The following is a 20,070-nucleotide window of genomic DNA, read 5'->3' as shown; positions in this document are numbered from 1 at the left end:
CTGGGCAAGCTATATCATCTAAGATAGAACTGTGATTGTTGTTTTAATTTACCTCACAGCAGAGCATCTGAATGTTTACCCAGAGTCAAGTGTTTATACACTACAGTTTTTTTTTTTTACTTGAATGCTAAAGTTTAAAGAAAGTAAGACTTCCTGAAACATTGTGTCCATTGATGTATTCTGGAGGCAACAATTCATGATTTAAAAATGTCATAATAATAAATCTTCTTTGCCCATATCACCCAGTCCTATTATATATACCTAAATATGTTTCTGACCCAGTGAAATAACAGTCATTAACACTCATAATATAATTCTCATGAGACACTTTAATCACTCTGACCTTTAACAGTTAAAAGCAGTTTTTTGTTTGTTCATTTTCTTAAGTCCTTGTCTGTCGGCCCCAGTCAGTACAGATCACTGTGTGCATTACCTTTTTTAGTTTGGCAAATATTTTCTCTTGAACGCCAATCTACTGTGAATAAAGATAATACACATACGTGTGATCGTTGAATGTATTTGATTCGTCCTTTTACGTGTTTGCGAACAGGAGTTATTAATTAATGAATCTGTAATTGGAGTCATAATAACAGAATAACAGAATAAGATTGCTTCTCACTGGTGCTTATAGGAATCATTGACATTTGAGTGGTTATTCTCTGTGTACAGGAAAGCCATTTCTCAATGTGCTCAATTCATTGTAAGGCTTGTCTGAGTTTGTTTTGAAGGTGTAATCTTGCACAGCAGATATTAGCGTTGTTATTAGAAGCAGGAAGAGGTGTTTACTTGTGTGTGTCCTCTTCAGGACATTGTCTGGCATAAACATTGACCTTGTCAGGACTTCATTGAGACCAAAACTTGGTCCTGATGAGGCAGAACCACATTTCTAAGGAAGTGGTGAATTGTAGGGTGTATATGTGACTATAAGTTTATAAATTTCCTAGAGCTCTATGAAATCCATTTGACTCTATATTTTACACTTACTTTACCTGCAAAAAGTGTCTTGAATGTGTCAACAACCTGATATGTAACAAAACTACACTTATTTATGCAACGTTGCATTATTTTATCACGTGCTTTAAGTCTGAAATACATTACTTAGGACAACATATTTTATTTAATTACAGTAAGTGCTTTTAAGCATATTATGGTGTTCTCCAACACAATGTACTTTAGATACTGATGAGTTTGTTGGAGGCTATTCTTATGTTTAACCCCTCCTTGTTTACACAATTTCACTGAAAATGGCTTTTCTAGAGGAATGTCTGACTCGGCGCTCGCAGCCAAAAAGTCCTGGGCAAATTCTCGTTTTGAAACTGCCAATGTGTTTGTAGCTGTGATTGTGCTTTGTGGAGGCGCGCCTCTGTAAGCATGCTGTTTTTCCTTGTTCTTCTTATCAGCTTTAGGAGCTAAGTGCTCGTGTTTTGGCAGAATTCGAAAATTCTAGCAAAAACACTGGGAAATGCAGAAAAAACAGCAGAAAATCTGAAAACTAAGTACATTACTAAAACACTTACCAAGCAATGTGTCGTGTGGTTTAAACATGCGATATAATAAAACAATCTTTTTCCTGGTAGCTGTCATTTTGCTACGAAAGTCCGTTAAAAAAGGCTCATTCTAAGGCTGCAAAAACCAAATCATTTTAGTTTCAAAGCGATTATGAACTTATATATACCTATGGGTAATAAACTGAATTTCATGCATTCCCATAAAACACAATCCAGAAATGTTACACACTGGACCTTTAAGCTGCTCAGACTCCATCAGCTTGTGGCGTCCAGAACAGGAAGTACTGTAGGGTTATCCTGAATCAAACGAATGATTTCACCGTCTTGTGGCTGTGTGGCATCTTCATCCTCATGACTGTTGTTCTCAGCTTCTCTCAAAGCTTTTCTCAGTCACATTTTTTTTTTTAGCTGACTTTTTTTTTTTTCCTTTTCTATCCCATCAGCACTGTACAGGATTTGCTTGTAGAGTGCTCATATTTTGAGCTGTTAATGGTCCACCTTTTCTTAGCTTTGTGGGTGTGTTGGTGTGCGAGCATCTACAGCTATTAATAACTTAGAAGCTAGGATTAGTGGAAATCACTGTGGAGGAAATCTGCCATAAATCTGTTCTACCATTATTGAATCTACTTTCCCTCATCCTCTCCTCTCCTCTCCTCTCCTCTGTACGTTTGTGAGTTTGCATGTAAGAAATAAAATGGTGATTGAATCCATACATTTGCATCGATTATGTGTGTGGGACTAATGAAACTTTTACCGCGCAGAGGGAAATGCTTGTATCATTATTCAGCTTTTGGAGAGAGGAGGGAAATAGCTATACCGTGCTTTTATGTGCATCAGGTCAACTCCTCAGAAAGAACACATTTGATCAATAAACGTGCTGTTTTGCCGCTGTAATTACGGGTTAACTAAGAATCACTTGCATTGTGTGTATAAATTCTAAAGAAACCAATAATTTAAGCTGATGCTGTCCTTCATTGAAAAAAGCTGGTTTTCTGCTCCTCGAGGACGCCATTCCTGTACCTGGAGTACAAATATTGTTTTGTATTTTTTTGACAAGGACATGTTGTTTTTTTTTTTTTTTTAATTCACTGAAGAGCAAAATGTTAAATTCATGGTCACACTGTCAAACGTGAATTCAGAAAGACTTCCAAACCATCCTTTTCCTCACAGTATGCTCTGTACTGTATAATAACAAATGTTTTTGTTTTTTTCTGTTGCTTACTACTGTGGTGCTTCTTCAGGGTGACATTTCATTCATTAAAGTGATTCATTACATCTTGCAGCTCAGTCATCAGTGCTGTTCCCCAAAAGTGAGAGAGCATTAATGTTAAGAAAGGCCTATACAGGCCGTCCTTTCCCACTCCATTTACTTGTCTAATCTAACATGCACACAAACGCATACACACACACACACACACACCGTAATCGTCACCTTCACTGAGGGAGAGAGTGTGGTCATTAATACAAAGAGGGAAAGAGAAAGATTAGGCTTCTGTTAGGTCTGCAAATTGGACAACAGAAAATCAATTCAAGCACAAACAGAAGCTAATATACATTTCCCCACGAAACAAGGTCTCACTGTGTATATATGTGGACATGGGTCACTGTAGTCTCGTATGGGAAAAAAAAGGAAAAAAATACCATGAAGAGAAAGGAAATCCAGTGTGTATAAACACACTTACATGCTCACACACACACACACACACACACACACACACACACACCATTCACAGAGATCCATAAAGTGATCAATCACTTAATCTGTGCTGACTGACAGCCTTGAAGTAATCACTGGGACATTGAAGGAATCAATACATGCCTGAGAATGAAGAAACACACACCACCCGGACACATTAACACTGGAGGACACACAGAGGTGACCATGGCAGGCGTCTTATTAAATACAAAACATGTTATTGGTGAAAAAAATTAAAAAGAAATTGCAGCAACACAATGTCCGTCTGTCAAAAACCTCAAATGATAACGAAATTACGCAAACAAAACATTTTTTGAGATCTCGGGTCCGTCTCGAATCCTCCACGACACACGAGGATGAATCGCAACAAGACGAAATGTCGCTGTGACAACAGTCACAGATTTATTTTTACATAAACAGCTATTCACAGCAGGTGGCTGATGACTTAATATGTTCTTATAAGCTCAATCATCTTCACTAGATGCATTTTTTTTCTTTCCACAGCTCCTTTTTTTTCGGGCCATGTGTTGGCACCAGAAACACCACTTAGGATGCTTTATTCGGAGTCAGCATTAGGAGTTGCCTATTATTCTCGCAGACTGGAAAATAACCATCCAGACGAGTGTGTGATCACTGAAGCCCCGAACTCGTGTCACCTTCAAACTCCCTCCCTTCCAACCATGTGAAAAATAGTTGTCATTGTGCTGTAAAAGTGCTGACTGGACCACGGCAGCCTATTGGAATTAGACCCATAAAGCCACACACTGTTAAATCTCTCACAGGTGATCCACACACACAGTGCAACATATACAATGGTGCCTGCAGTAGTAGTAATGTAATTTTAAGACGTTCACATTAAATTTAACTCGAGACATGAGCACCAGGATAAAAGCATAAGTAAGGAAAGACCCAAGTCTGACCTAGCGACGTCTAAACAAACGATATATTCTCTTCTCGCTGATCCTCGCCATCTGTTACCTTGTCCAAGGAACTCTTCCGCTGACCGTTACTCGAACACCAAACGAACTCCAATGACCCCAAGAGGAAAAGACTCATAAGGAAACCCAGAGCAACTCTGTCATTGGTTAAAAGAGGCATTGTAGACCTTTTAGAGGTGAGATGTGAGTCTGCATCGATGTCGCAACACTCTCCCAAACATCCTGTTTCAGGCTATAAACAAGGCACAACAGGACCATCAGCAGTGCTGTAAGGATATGCCCTCTCTTAATAGGGCTGTGTCTTGGCAAGAATCTGGGATACTGTAAGCATTTTTTTTTTTTTTACAGGAATGAAAGGAGGGGGAGAGAGTCGTATCTACAGAAGCTTGCCTGCCAACTCACGGTCAGAGGTTTAAATACACACACTTCCATATCGTTACAGCACTTCGTGCAGTATCACGCCATGAGATATTGTGATATTTTAGTGCATCTTCGTGGTATGCATTTACAGCACAACTCAACTCTCTATGCCCTTAATGACGCTGTAGCCTGAGCTGTTCGAGCAGCATATTCCTGTATGAGTTAGACTCCAGGCATCTGTCAGTCATTTTAAAATCAGTGCTCGAAGCTTTTTGTGTGAGCTCACATTCAAATGTTGGAAACCTTCCACAGTGATTCATACAGATGAACAGGGAAAACCGTTATAATATATCCGGAGGCCCTGCTGTGAATGCACATATGTGAACTAGGCCTTTACAAGCGTCGCAGCACAGACAACTCTTTCTTCCTCCTCCAGGTTGATGACTTTTTCTCATCCACCTGGAAAGCATCAGGAAGAGTATTTCTTCTTATGTTTTCCTGAGCTAAGCAGGAAAGTGGAAATGCACAATGGACGCAGGGTAAATCAGAAGAGATCCAGGGCTGTGAATATGCTGTAGATTGCTTTGCAGTAAATACCTCAGGTACTGTGTGAGAAACCATTAGGCGTCCTGGTGAATGCAATATTCTGTTTGTTTATTTGTGACAACACTATAGGAACAATTCAACAGTGAACTTGGTGGATGCAGCTAAGTGGTAAAAACCAAGGTTGGTTTTGAAATCCACGTTGAAGGGTTATATTAATGGTTATGTGTTTTGTGGCCGGCCAGGTGGATGCACAGTAAAACTGTTTTGAGAGGAAATTGAGACTGCAGCCTCAGAGCAAAAGAGAATAGGGAAAAGACAGAAAGTGAAGCCTTTTGTTGAGTGCAAGTTTTGAAAAAAAGCTAATTTAAAATGCCTTGTAGTCCAGACTTCTATTCAAATTACCGTCCATGTATACTTTGTCGCCTTAGTAATTTAACTTATTTTATATTAGTTTACCTGTATGTTTTATTAGATTAACTGTAAAAGCCAATGCATTTTAGTACCAATTACGTTTTTCAGTGTCAAATGCAGGTCAGATGAAGGACTGAATGATTATTCATACTAGTGTAAAGGAAGTGTTACATGTCCTACTGCAACAGTGTGTTGTACCATATATATGTATAACAGCAGATTAGGTGCAACATTGTCTTGTTACAAATCTTGCAGGATTAGGATTATATGGTAGGGCCTGATATTAAATGTTGCAACCAACAGCATATATAACCCCTATATAATGCTTGTCAGTTTTGAGTTTAAATTTAGTGGTCTATAAATGAAGGAGAAATTACAAATTATTTGTAAAAGTAATGCAGATAAAATAATTGCAAAGCAATATCCTAATATATTGAAGGAAATGTGTTTATAAATATTAATATTGCATTGAAATTAAAATTCTGTAGGTCTCTACAGGGCTGTAAATTATGTATTTTATGTATATTGATATCTAATTGACTCTGGGGCTTTTTTTTTATTCCCCTATTAAAATATTATGGCCTTTTGAGTGATTAAAAAACTTAATTAGTTTAGCATTGTATATCCGCAACATGAGACAATAATACAGTTTGTAGTTGTGCAACTATTAGACTTTCCTTTATTGACAGGCAGAATGAGTTATGCATAAGCACACAGCATTTCAAAGGACTGACGAAAGGCACAGACTTCTGGTAGTCCTGTGATGTGATGGTAGGAATCAGGAGCAACGTGGGATTAAGTGTCTTGCCCAAGGACACGTTGACTCGTATGCCCCTTTTCGCTTACGCAGCTCTCAAGGAAGTTTAATTAGTATTTTGTGCACACCTTTATAGAGTTTGTTTTTTCAACACTTACTAAATGTATCGTCTTTTATTATGATACCTAAACATTCTCCCAAGTAGGAAGTTGTTGGAATCCTTCAGGTCTGGAATAATGTGAAGTTCAGGGATATACTGCTCCATCTAAAGTTTATTTAGTGTCAAAAAAGTAATTTACATTACATATTATATAGTCTTATTTAATTTGCAATATAATCTCTTGTTTTACATTCTCTTTTCCACAAAGCGCACATAATAAAGCAATTCTACAGTTAAAGTAAAAGCACACTGTAATTAACAGCAATTCTTTTCTGTTATGAACTTGTGATTCAAACTACAAATATAATGCAATGACAATGTGATCGCTCCTCTTGCTCATGCGAAAACGAGCCAGGAAAAAGAGTTGCCACACTTTGATATCCACATCCCTGTGTGTGTTATTTCAGATGTTGAAATGCCCCACAGCTGCATGTAGGGGAAAGGCATTGGCCAAATGGGTCTCCAGCAGCAGTCAAGAAGGCACTTTTCAAAGAAAATCTATGTCTACGAGGATTCTGGTTGGGATGGCCCGCTGGCAAAGTGAAGGGGAGTCCAGAAAAATCAAAGGTTCACATCAATTTGAGTTTCAGTGTGCTCCAAGTATTGATCAGCAGGACCTTGGCTGATGTTAATGCTTATAGTCTATGGGAAAGTTGCAAAAGGAAGCAAGTCAAGGCTATGGGTATCCCTTTAGGGGCATTTGAATCCAGTATCTAGACACAAACTAAATTTATATCACCTGGACCGGAACACAAACACTATATAATGCAGCATTACAACTTGCATGTGTGTGTGTGACTTTGAAATCCCAAGTTTTCAGTCTAAGGCACAAATGTGAATGCTTGAAATTCAAGTATAAGATCTCTTGTGGGATTACTGTGTTCCATATTCTGCAGGCAGCATCACCTGCAAACTCTCTGTAGGAAGGAAGCAAGCATGTGTGTTGTTTTCTTGATGGTGCCGCTTAACACAAGAGGCTACTCCCATTAGATTTTCAGAGACATTTTTGGCTTCCTAAACCAAAGACGGGTGAATGAAAGTCGCACATGAAAGATGTGTTAGGGAAGTGACACAAGGGAGGAGTGATATTGTATGGTGGTGAGTTACCCTGTGGATACACTGGAACGTCAAAGAACAACACTTGATTCCTGATTCCCAGTAAATCTTCCCCTTAGTTAATCCTAAACCTTAACTCTGTAATTTAGATTACAAAGTATACAGTGTAACTTCTATTGCATTTCAATATTCTTCTGGATCCACCATTTTCTCTTCATGTTGCACAATCCCCAGATAAACACGTGCTAACCTATGGTCACATGCTTTATCTTATATGTCATACTGTAGTTTCAATTCTGAAAATAGGAGGTTCAAGATGAATGGAGTTTGATATGTCTCTTCTCTCCCTCTTGCTCTCTTGGGTGAAGAATTTGGTCAAAGTAGAACTAAGGAGTTGACGGTAACCAGCTGAGAGGTTATAGAAGTAGTTTGCAGCTGATCTTTAGTTGAGTTGGCATCTGTTCCTCTGCACCTCTCCCGTCTGCGTTTGGGAATTACTGTTGCCTGTCTACCCCAAAACTCTGCTTTGATTCTAAAGAGATGGAAAAGTTGTCTGTAAGCTCGTTGTTTGTTTCTGCCTCGAAGGCTTTTTACCTCTCCCCTGTCCCCCTCCTCTTCACCCATCTCACCCAGTATCACTTGTTCCGCCCTTTCCTGTTAAGTGCTGACTAGAAGTTCTGCTGTTTACTGCTTAAGCGCTGTCAGGGAAGGCAGGTGCCTTCGTTTTGTGAGGAATATTTCTGCATCTATATCTCTAGCTGTCTGTAATAATGTTCCCTTTCAGGGCATCTTATGCCTGCTTGCAGTCTTGTGTGGCACCCACCAGCTCCAAAACTCTGTCTGTCTGCTCTCGCATAAAAGAGACTGAGAGCCTGTCTCAGCTGAGTTGCTCGGTGAGGATTAGATATTTTCATTTTTATCAGCAGCCATTTCTTTTCCAAGTGCTAACAGTCTCTCAGGGGCTGCCAATTGCTTCGACATATTGTGTGTGTGTGTACATTTGTGTATGTGTATGTGTATTTTTTAAATATTTTTCCACCCATTCTTGCATGTTTGATCAGTATATCAGGGGGAACAGCATTTGACACATCTTGATGATAACTTTTCACACTGAAAAGCTTATGGACTTAATACCCTGTATTTATTTTACACTGGCAGCAACAATTAGTTTGGTTGGTAGAATATAACACACACAGGTTTGCACAGCTTTTCATTTTAGGACTAGGGCTGCACGATGTATCATTTGAGCGTCGTCATTGCGATGCAGCATTGCAGGACAAAGATGAGCTGTCCTTGGTGCTGAAATCTACCCTCTTATATATTACTGATGGTAGCAGCCTTTTCACATTTCACGCACAAAGGTGTAAAACCTCCCGTCAGGTGTATTGATATAGTTAAACAATTGTCAGTTTGAATAAACAATTGAAAGATTATTTCTTATTGTATTTGAACTCTCTGCCCGCTGTGCAAATATGCACATGCTGTCCCTCAATCACCGCGCCAAAGATGAGCGATAAACAAGAGGGAGACACTGTGGCCAGCACAAAAACACTCAGCAATCTTTTTCTTTTCTGTTTTCAAAAAGTTCCCCGGAAAGTTCCAGGGTAAAGAAAAGGTGTGGGGGGGAAACGTCTGTTTTTTTTTACGTTTTGTGTCGTTTCCGTGTGCATATTTAACGACTTTTCACACCCCACCCCAACTCTTTTTTTCTTATTAAAACAAAGCGACTTGCCACAAATCTACCGACTTCCTGTCATAAACCTAAATACTTTAAGAGAAGGAATTCTGCAGAGAGTCAAACACACACACGCACAGAAGAGATCTGTGAGTGCGGCGCAAACGCACACAGAGTCACAGATGAGCTGTGGATGTGAGATCATTGGCCTTGGTGAATCAACCTAATTCTTTCAAAACAGAGCTTTGCAAGTCATCTGGTGAGAATTATTGTAGTTTTTTATATCGCAACATGCATCGTCATTTTTTTTTCAATATCTTGCACCCGACACTGAATTCACTTCTGTCCATTTGAACCCACAGTTTGTTATTTTAGCCGTACATCCAACTGCTTCCTTAGATATGAGAAGTGCTGCCTCATGAAGACTTTGGTTTAGGTTAGTGTTAAGATAAGATTAGATATGGACCTTAAGAGTTGACTTAAACAAGTATACACACACACACACACACACACACACGTGTATATGCTAATCAAACTAATCTCCAGAAGATAGTGAGAGAAGAGATGAGGGATCAGTTCATTTGGTGATAAGGAAGGTGTAAAATAAATGTTCAGATGCGATCAGTTAATGCGGAGCATCTGGAGAACAAAGTCTGCCTCGGAGATAATCTAATTCCCTCAGTCATCGCTGGGAGGGTATAAAGAAAAGAGGAAACACGAGGAGGTGCGTCACTAATCTCTAAGTACAACGGGGACCATTTCTGACAAAGAAACACGGGACTGTGCAGAGAAAGAAAATTGTAAACATTATAGTATAATATGTTATTCCAAGTAATCCAGTGATGACATTCATTAATCAATAATTATCAACATTATTTGTCAACAAAATACATTTTTAGTTTTAGGTAGATTTAGATACATCCTGTTATTTTCCATGGCGAATCTCCCTTGGTTTCACGTCATGTGCTACCGATGACGGAGGATAAAATGTTTGTTGGGTTTTTTTTTGTAGCCTTTTAGATTAATGCAGTAAGCAAGATGTTGTAAATTACTTTATATGTATATAACTTCTTCATATTTTATGGCCCAATGTTTAATAGCTTATAGCTTTTTTGGGCTATAAAATATTAAACGGTGTGAATTGAATCTCCGCAGCAAAAGTGATATGAAAAAGTGATATGACCGAAAATAAATCGTGACATTGTCGCACACTTGCATGTGGCGCTGCATCAAAGTTTAACCATGTGTGGTTGCATGTGCAGTTAAAAAAAAAGTTGGTAAATTTGAATATGTATGCACATGTTTGTGAGTTGTTTCTGTTCATGTTTTCCCTTTCGGCTTGCCTGTTCCTCTCCATATGCCAGTGTTGACTCTGTCTCATCTATATTTCACAGCTAAATCCAGTGCTGGATAATTACTGGAGATGAACCTCTGCGACATAGTTGCTTTGATCATTTACAGGACTGATGACCCTGTACTGTACGTGCAGTAAAAAAAATAAAAATAAATGTGTAATTTACACGTTCTGTCTGGTACAGTGTAGTCAGAGAGGATAAGAGGAAGAAACATTTATGATTTTTATTTACTTGCTCCTAATAAAATTTGGATGCAGGCACAGCCAGTTTGTGCTTGTACTTTTGACAAATTTGTGTTGCTAATTGTGTCATTAATAATGGATGTAGGGCCACCTCCACTGCCACCCAACCTCGGCACATTCTAGCTGATGAGTTTGAGGTGATGCCGCCTTGTCACAGGTACATTGCACCCCGGAGCAAAACGAATCTCTTCTTAAATTCCTTTTTTTCCCTTCGGCTATCGGGTGCTGCTTGGATGGCTGTCATATTAGATAACATTTTAATCTATTTTTTAGACACACACACACTTTTATTATTTATTTGTTTACTAAACGGAATGTATGATTTGACCAAGGTCGGTTACTTCATCGTCTGTCGATCTGAATCTTTCTTCTTACTTGATTCATAACATCAGTATATCAATTTCCTATTGAGGTTATGTTTCAATTTCTAGTTTAAGGGTTTTTTTGATGTCTGATTTGTAAATTAATATCACATTTAGAATCAAATGGATGACAAATTAGTATTACAATTAGTCTACAAATTGTTTTTTTTAGTACCTCTGTGTGTGCGTGTACACGTCAGGAGTGGCTTTGTGTATCTACTGTGGTAAAACGGTAACAAGTTTGACAGTAAATATTAATCCATGTCTTATTTTATTTTGCTGCTGTGTTCTCAGTGGGAGACAGAACTATGACAGTGAAACTGTGTTACGCAGTGCTGCTTATCCTAATGTGGAGGGCTGTAACGTACAGTCCATCACCACTGAGTTGTGTTTTATGCAGCTTAAAATGTCACACAACAACAATATATTGCTAGCAAAAGGCACAGATCTAACAGTCGTCTAATAGCCTGTGTTTCTATGTTGTGCTGCTTTCCACAGAGCCTAGTAATCGAGTTCCACTTAGCTTCCTCAGTTTCACTGTGGATGCAGAATCAACATTGTCCTGATTGCTGGGATTGAGCAGAGAGTCACTGGTAACTTTATCAGTGACACTTCTGCTTCTGGCAGTTTTGAGTAATGAGAGCAGGTTGGAATGTCGTCATGTCTGCTTCAGCTGCAGCACATATTATTTTCTATCTTTATCAATACACCTCTGACGGGAAGTTTTACTGCCTTTGTGTGTGAAATGTGAAAATGCTGCGACCATCAGTAATGTACAAGAAGGTAGATTTCAGCACCAAGGACAGCTCATCTTTGTTGCCTCTGAATTAAGAAACCTAAAATACATCACTTTTTCTGCTTCAGTCTGGGAAATTTAAAAATTGAGCAGGCTCCAGTTTAAACAATTGTCAGTTTGAATAAATAATTAAAAGATTATTTCTTATTATATTTGAACTCTCTCTGTGTTGCTCTGTCTCTCATATTTCTATAGCTGTAATCCTTTAGGCAACGCGTTGTTTTCTCATTATTTATTATTACTATTTAAGTTTTGTGGCAAATTTTAAGGCAATGGAAGGCAAAGTGATAATACCAGAGTCCTCTGTTGTTATATCATTTCCCAAAGAAAAGGTATTTCACTGAAATGTGTCATTTATTATACATTTTCAGCCAGTATGTCACTAAATGTTAATGGAAAGGATAGAGTACAGCGATAATCCTGTCTGTGTTTATTGACTTAGACTGAGCGTGTGTGTGTGCATGTGGATTCTTCTCATACCTCTTAATGTAGTTGCTGTCCAGTCCAGTAGGGAATGCTTTGTTTGTGGCAAAGGAGTTCCTTGAATCAACACTATAAAGGTTTGCAATGCTCCTTCTTTGCACACACATATAACACCACACACACAGGCACAGTCCCCTTCTGATTGTGCCCAACGTGTAAATCTCTTCATGTGATCGTCCAACAGAGAAATCAAAGCTTTTTGATTGGAGTTTGGAATCAGTCATAACAAATCCTTCTCCCAGTGTCTCAGATGAGCCTGTGATTAAAGCTGTAAATCAAGATATAGCTCTTCCTCTCCTCTCCTCCCCTCTTGTTTCCTCTCCCCTCCTCTCTTAAAAAAAACCCCAACAACATAGAATAAGAATGTAAAACATAATTTGTTGTCCTCTCAGTTATTTGATGAATTTCCTGCCTCTCAGTGAAAGGTCTCTTGTGGCCTCATATTGTTTTGGCATTTACTGTGAAGGATCTACAGTTGTTTCCTAAATACCAACCCCATGCAAACATCTTGGTGCACACTGTCGCCTCTGAGGGGATATGTGGGTATTATGACGTGATTTTGCTCAGTGCATCAGTTTTTTCTTTACATTTTCAGGCAGGAATGTTAAATGAAGCTGCAGCCTCAGTGAATTGATTAGATGAGGGGCTGTAGGCAGCATGCTCTTACACTATTGCTGCTCGGGCAAAAACCAACTTCCATCACGTCAATGTGCTAGTTCTGTTTGTGTGGGAGGAAAAACATTTTACCACTAGCTCCACTTTGGGTTGTTTTTTGTCCAACTTTTGCTTAAAAAACACCTTCTGATTCGGTCTGGTTTTAGTGTGTCTGCATGCATTTTTCTCCTCTTGACTCTTCGTCGTGTTTGACATATTCTACATTCATGCCCAGGAAATCAGGAAATCTCGAGTTCAAAATGCACTATATTTGAAAGCATCACACACTCAAGGTTGCACTCCACAGTGAGCGTTTCATTGTGTGCTTATTGACGTTTATTTATTTATTGATGATTTTTCCTTTCAGATTTAACTCTGGAGTCACATGCCAATTTGTCAGCGGGCCAAACACTCTGGCACCTCATAATGTTCAGAAGTTTGGCTGAGAGTTGGATAATATATTCTTTTCTATTTAGAAAGTTGCTATTCAGAGACTTTAATTTTCATTTCACCATCATCTTTTTTTATTGGTTCAATGACCAGGGTAATGCAGCATGCTAAAACCCTTTATAGGTTATTATGAGTGCGATAAAACTGAATCAGAGAAAGCTGTTTGGGTACTTTGATGTCAGTAGATTTTCGGCAAGCGACTCTGTGCCATCAAAGGTCCATTTTGTTACATTCTGTAACAAATAAAGAAAGCCCCACTTTGCAGTCATAGGGTGCACAGTTCTTCGTTATTCCTCCGCAGTAACACATGATCACTCTGCATATTATAGCAGGCTTGTTATCCTGTCACACATAGAGAATACACGGCGTGATAATGCAAATTATTATGCAAAGGGATTTATTTTAAGCGTCCAAAAAATGACTGCAATCAGTAAGAGATGACTATGACATATTATAAAGCCAGTTTAATTTTTTCTTTTGGATATGGTAACTTATGGTAACTGTTTCTTTTTAGAAAAGCATCGAGTGCTGGAAGTGAAAACCCAGCTGAAAAAATCCTCTTTCAGTGATGCGACAGTGCTCATGCCTGCACCACTGGATTATCTGTAAAGAGAAGAATTAAGAGCACATAGCTCAGTGGATAACAACGCTGCTGTGAAGTTCTAGTTCTCTGTCATAGATTTGATTCTTTGTAAATGTCCCCACTGTGGGACTAATAAAGGATCTTATCTTATCTTATCTTAATTAGAGATAGACAAAAACCCTGACGTGCTCTAAATAAAAGACAGACCAACATATTGAGAGAAAGAGAAAAACAATCAGTGTCATACAATAAATTGATAAATAAAGTGAATTGAATTGAATTAAATATAAGTAAATTAAAAAAATATATATAACATTACTTACATACACATAGCATTATACAATAATGCCTAAAGGACATTGTTGACCATACTAAAGTAAACAATTTGTCCATTTTCTGAGCCACTAATGATATTATATTAAAAAAAACTAAACATTGATTTCTATTGCCATCACTTTTATGCATATTTGATATAACACACAGTCCTCTCTCATCCACAGTCCAGCTGATGCTCACCCTGTTCAAGGACAAATGTGGAGCGGTGCGGGGAATCTATATGAGCAGAAATTTAACGTCATCTTCATGATTATATTTTTTTATTAACGTATAATAACTTGCTACGAGCGCAGAGCCCCGGTTTGTTTCACCACCGTGTTTCTGTGATTGCCCCGAATGAGCAATTATCTAAAGGCTTTCCCACACATCATGGAACCTCTGTGCTTGACTAAACTGAATCCCACACGCTGGTCATTTAATCAGCTTTACAGTAAACGCATTACTTAAGTGCTTGCTCTGATTTAATGACCTGGAAAAGAAATGCAACAGAAAAAGTCGGATATTATGTCACTTGTGTAGTAATTCATTAATGTTCAGTTATTCATAGCATCTAGATACTCACTGCATTATTCTTTTTTTTGGTATGTAACAAAATGGAAACATATCATTTTTACGTGGATCAGACAACCGGACCGGGATTCATGATTTGATTGACTGTTTATGTGACTTATATTTAACTTTTTCTGAGTGGTTTACATGACTTTTTTTTTTTTTTCGATCAGGCTTTTATTCCAATGACTGTGTCCATGTAAACATAGCTATTGAGTGGAAATAGAAATTGTGACTGTGAGGCATGCACACACATGCACACACATGCACACACATGCACACACACACACAAAAGCAATAAGTGATGGAGCTGAATTTCAAATTTGTTTTTTAATTATGTGTGTGTGAGTGTCGGGGCTAGCAGACAGTGCAGTGCAGTGCACTGATAAGCAGGGTAGAGCATATTAGCTCTTTGGCCTGCAGCCATGTCACTGGTGAGTTTCTGTCTCTGGCCAGAAACCTCATCCTCAGTTATCAGAGAACCAGAGGGACATGCGATGCCTTCCCCAACACGCACATGTGATTTCAGTCGTTTCTTTATTCATTAACCTCAACCTCCACGGCCACAAACCTCATCTCCTGTAATTTTCTTCCCCTTTTCATTTTGTCCTTTCTCTTTGTCGCGCTTGTTTGCCTTCAGCAGGCTGTAATCTGGACCAATTCTCTGTTATCTGGAGAGGGAAAGCAACATTCATTGCCTTATCTACACTTTGACAAGAGCACCCTTGGGAGAACAGATTTTTACTTCTCTTCTCTTCTCTTCTCTTCTCTTCTCTTCTCTTCTCTTCTCTTCTCTTCTCTTCTCTTCTCTTCTCTTCTCTTCTCTTCTCTTCTCTTCTCTTCTCTTCTCTTCGTCTGTAACGTCTGATAACCAGGGTTAAGTCCTTAATCAAGTTATCTTTTAACATTTGTTTCACCTCCACTTATGAGAGCTGGTGATTATCCCTCAAGTCTGGTGCGTCTTGCTTTACTAGCACGGCAGTTTTGCTTCCGCCTCGCTGCATTTAATGTGCATTCTTTATGAAGAAAGGTTACAAACTACACCTTTTAAGTGCCTGATCACCATAGCAACAGTCAGCATTCTTTCATGAATAAGAATTTACAAACTTCGCAGGGGTCAAATGTGCTCGTCGCCTATCTGTTACAGAAAGGCTAAGGTCTGACTCCTTTTTGTACAACATCCCATAGCATCTCTGCCAGGCATTTTCAAGTCAGACTGTATCACTTTTGTTTATGTGATTTCTTTACGATTTTAGAGGAAGAATTGAGGAAGTACAGGGATTTCATGATGAATCCTCGGGCTGCAATGCTGGGAATACATATGAGGTGAACTCATTGAGACAAACTGTCTGTGGTGGAGTTTTTATAAGGTCATGGTGGCAGCTCTCATGGGAATGAGGACATAAAAAAGCTTTCAGAAATGGGACCCAGGCACTTATTTACATTTTTTTTCTTTCTTTTTTTTCAAACAAATTACCTTTGCAAGTTTTTTTTTGGGGGGGGGGGGGGCATGAGTGAGAATGGTGAAGTGGTTATTTGCTCTCCAGCAGCAGGCTCACTGAGGCAATTCACATTCAGTGTTTTATACAGACCTCACCTTCATCTGGAGGGAGAAAAGAGACTTGCATTGTTTATTTATTATTGATCAAGGTAAAACACCGCTGGTGCTGTGAATTCAGAGCAGGACGGATGTAGCAAAAGTGAACAATGCTCTTTTTTTTTTTTGTCTTTCTGCATGGAGTAGGCTTTTTTTATACGTTCACTGAAATTCGATGAGAACTTAACTGTTTTGGTGCCATTAATATGTGTCAGTCGTTGCTGTGTTTGCTTCATCTCATCCCATTCTCTCTCTCTCTCTCTCTATTTATTTTACAGTGTTTTATTTATCATGCCTTTATTTTCCAGGCACCAACGTGATGCAGTACACAAATACAAATCTGTGAGAAGAAGACATGTACAGTACACGTTGTTCCATCACATGTGTATGTAGTAAACACAGCACACAGAAATCCACTGTGGATGTTTCATGTTTCACAGCAGGTAAAAAAAGAGAAGTTTACTACTGTTTGCCGTCGTGTACATCTCTTTCTTTCGTTCTTTCTTTCTTTCCTTCTTTCTTTCTTTCCAAACTTTACCGGCGGAGACTCTCTGCTTTCTCTGACATGGTGTGAAATGAGAGCACGGCTGTTGTGTGTGTGTGTGTGTGTGTGTGAGCTGATCGCTTGCACGCGTTGAGGAGGAATCCGTTTTTGAAATATTCCCCCTTTGATCAGTGATGATGTCGACCACTGTGCCCACATTTCCTGCTGTGTTGATGCTGAGACAATATGCAGCTGATGCCAAACTGTGTTTTCCAGCTGGGAATCACTCTTATCTAACCCACTTTCTCTTATGATGGAAGACGTTGAAGTCGAGTTTACAGAATTGACTCCTTTAGGTGGCGGAGGCAAAGCATGTGGTGCACTGGGGGTAGAGACGTATTTATACTTAGTCATTAACATTACTGGCACATTATTTTAATAATATAACTAAAATAGTTTGGATTGGGGGATGTTGGGGATGCAAGGTGTCATTTGTTTCATCTTTTCAACTTTTATTGGCTTTTCCCGGACCACACAAACAAGTACATTTTATTTTGCATTCTCAATTTCTCACCAAAGCTTGGGAACCCTATCTAGAATACTGTAGCATATTGCAGTTTGGTCCTGTGTATAGCTGTACCTCTGCTAATATGCTGTATGATGACGTTCACAAGTGACTGGCGTTGCCTGAAATAAGTCAACAACTGTGAGATGGGATTTCACTGAATTCCATACATGTTTAAGGTACCCAGATAATAAATCTTAGTGACTCGCGTGACCCACAGACACTTTCTCTTTTTTTTTTGCAACCACAAGTTTTTATTTTTTGTGGTTTTCAGTGAATTGCCTCGAAAGTACATCGAGATATGTATGGCCTTTTAGGATGAAATATTATCACTGTGCTCTCCTCATATAGCACCGCCATCAGGCCACGTTTGTAATTTGCATGAAGAAATACAGCAGTTTTTATGCGACACTTCAGTTTCTGAGCTAGTAATAAATGTCACTTGGATCTACTGATGACGGTGCAAACCAAGTATTATGACCCTAGATATAAGATTTGATTAGAGTGAAGTTCTGAGACAGCAATTGGTGAGTGGGCTTATTTGCAGCTCCTGGAGCCGGTGCGAGCAGCAAACTCTTTAAAAGCTGCCACCTCACTCCTCTCGTAGTAACTCTTCTGCCGAACATTATTTGATTATAGTGTCGTGTCGTTCAGGCGAAGTAACTGAACTGAATCCCTCACTGAAGCGACTCGTTTCGTCTCGCGGTTCAGCTGAGCTGAGCTCTGCTGTGACTCAAGCGAGACAGCGGCCAGCGGGCGTGGCGGAGGTGATTTGTTCAATGCAAACGAGTCAGTCAGTCACTCCGTGAGGAAATCCCCGCGTGTCCCCCGAGCTAACGGCTAAGGCGCTGGTGCACGATGTTTACACCTGCAAAGCGAGAACATAAAAAGTCAAGTTCCCCAGTTGTTTCAACCAAACGCAGGAAGCGGATTAGGAGGCAGGGCATTGTGGGCAAACACAACCAAAAACATACGTGAGTGTAAAGATAGTCGGGTGAAATGGCTGAGCCCATTGTTGCAGCGTATATGTGTCGTATGTTTACATACAACAACATTAAAAACAAGTTGGGTGGGTTTTCTTGTTCATTCTTGGCCTTGTCTTCTCCTTCAGTAATTGATGCAGTGCCCCCTCAGGCGAGGAGGGGAATACGTTATTCAAAAGGTTCCGACCGGCTGAAATTCAACCGAGTCCCCAATCGTAAGTAAGTCTAGTCCCCAATCCTACAGAGTCTAGTGGACTATTAGGTCAGAGATAAACATAGTATAGTTATTGTATGTCAAGGGAATACAAGTGTGCCCTGAGTGATATTCAGAGGCTTAAGCTGTCACAATGTGTTGATAAAGCCTACTGTAGCACTTTAATATCATTCACCCTGTTTACATTATAAAGGGTATTTCGTAATGCTTAATTGTAAACATTAATACCATTTTTTTTTTTGTCCCATTGTCTTTATTTAATTAAATTTTGCCTCAAGATAGCATCGGCTTGGTGGATTTGTCCCGTTAAGTTTCAGGATATCAGCTAAAATTTATGGTCACTCTCATAAACCTGGAAAGCTGGTGAAGATTTATGAACTAATGATTATTATATACAGTTATCACTAAATGGCGGGAAAAGGCATGGAGGAACTGTTATTTACTGTGTCTGCATCTCCCCTCAGAGTTCATTGCCCCCTTTTTTTTTTTCTGTTTTTTGACATGATGAGCTTGACTCCACAGAACAGAACCACAGTGTTGCAAAAACCTGCGACAGCCCTAGAGACTGACTCTCTGACACTCGTACTGGTCATAAACCCCCAAACCCTTTGTTTTGAAGGGACATTGTCCAAAAAATACAATACAGATTATGACACCGACTTCATTTATGTCTCCCATTAGATAAATGAACCTGTGTGTGTCCTGACGGAAACTGCAGAGGAAACAAAAGCCCCAAAGTTTTATTCAAATAGGTTGTGAAAGTAATTTGCTTTCACTTACGTAGATGGTAATGCATTGAATTTAGTGAGATGTCAGTCAGATGTATTATTGAATCAGTATCTCGATAATGTTGTACTTCCCACTTCCATAAAGGTTAATTAAGTCTAACTGAGTCTGATGGGAATGAAATGAGATTGAGTGAAGCTAGGAGACTATGAAGGCAATATGTAGATGCAATAATGAGGAATAGGAGTAATTGTTTATGATAATTATCGGGTCAGATCATTTTGTCAAAGTGCAGTGTGTGTGTGCTGTGTTAGAAGCAGAGAAAAATAGAATGGCATATGTCTGTTTCTCGTGCTCCGTTTCCATTCCATTTCTGCTTAGTCAAGCCTGACATTGAGGCCACTGCAACTTTCTGCTTACTTCTGTTGCTGTGGCTCGCTGTCAATCATTCTGTTTGCAGCTGCTCTTGAATCGTGTGTGCGATGGAGTTAAAGAGGAGAAAGAAACTGGGTCAGAATGTTCGACCTTGTGGTCTCTTTTGTTTGGTGCAGTTTTCATGAGATTTGGGACAAACGAGTGCAAGC

At 39.2% G+C, this 20,070-nt stretch overlaps 1 long non-coding RNA gene across 1 annotated transcript in view; it reads left to right on the top strand.

The window, feature by feature from the left end:
* Positions 1 to 20,070, top strand: part of LOC131472960 (uncharacterized) — a 54,474-nt gene that overhangs the window by 10,991 nt on the left and 23,413 nt on the right. Inside the window, exon 3 of the long non-coding RNA XR_009242161.1 lies at positions 4,491 to 4,545. This is a non-coding gene — a long non-coding RNA (uncharacterized LOC131472960). The remainder of the gene's footprint in view (positions 1 to 4,490; positions 4,546 to 20,070) is intronic.

This window comes from Solea solea, chromosome 14, assembly GCF_958295425.1.
Source record: "Solea solea chromosome 14, fSolSol10.1, whole genome shotgun sequence".
Lineage (NCBI taxonomy): Eukaryota > Metazoa > Chordata > Actinopteri > Pleuronectiformes > Soleidae > Solea > Solea solea.
Note: the sequence above shows the minus strand (reverse complement) of the source record. Positions and strands in the feature narration are given on the sequence as shown.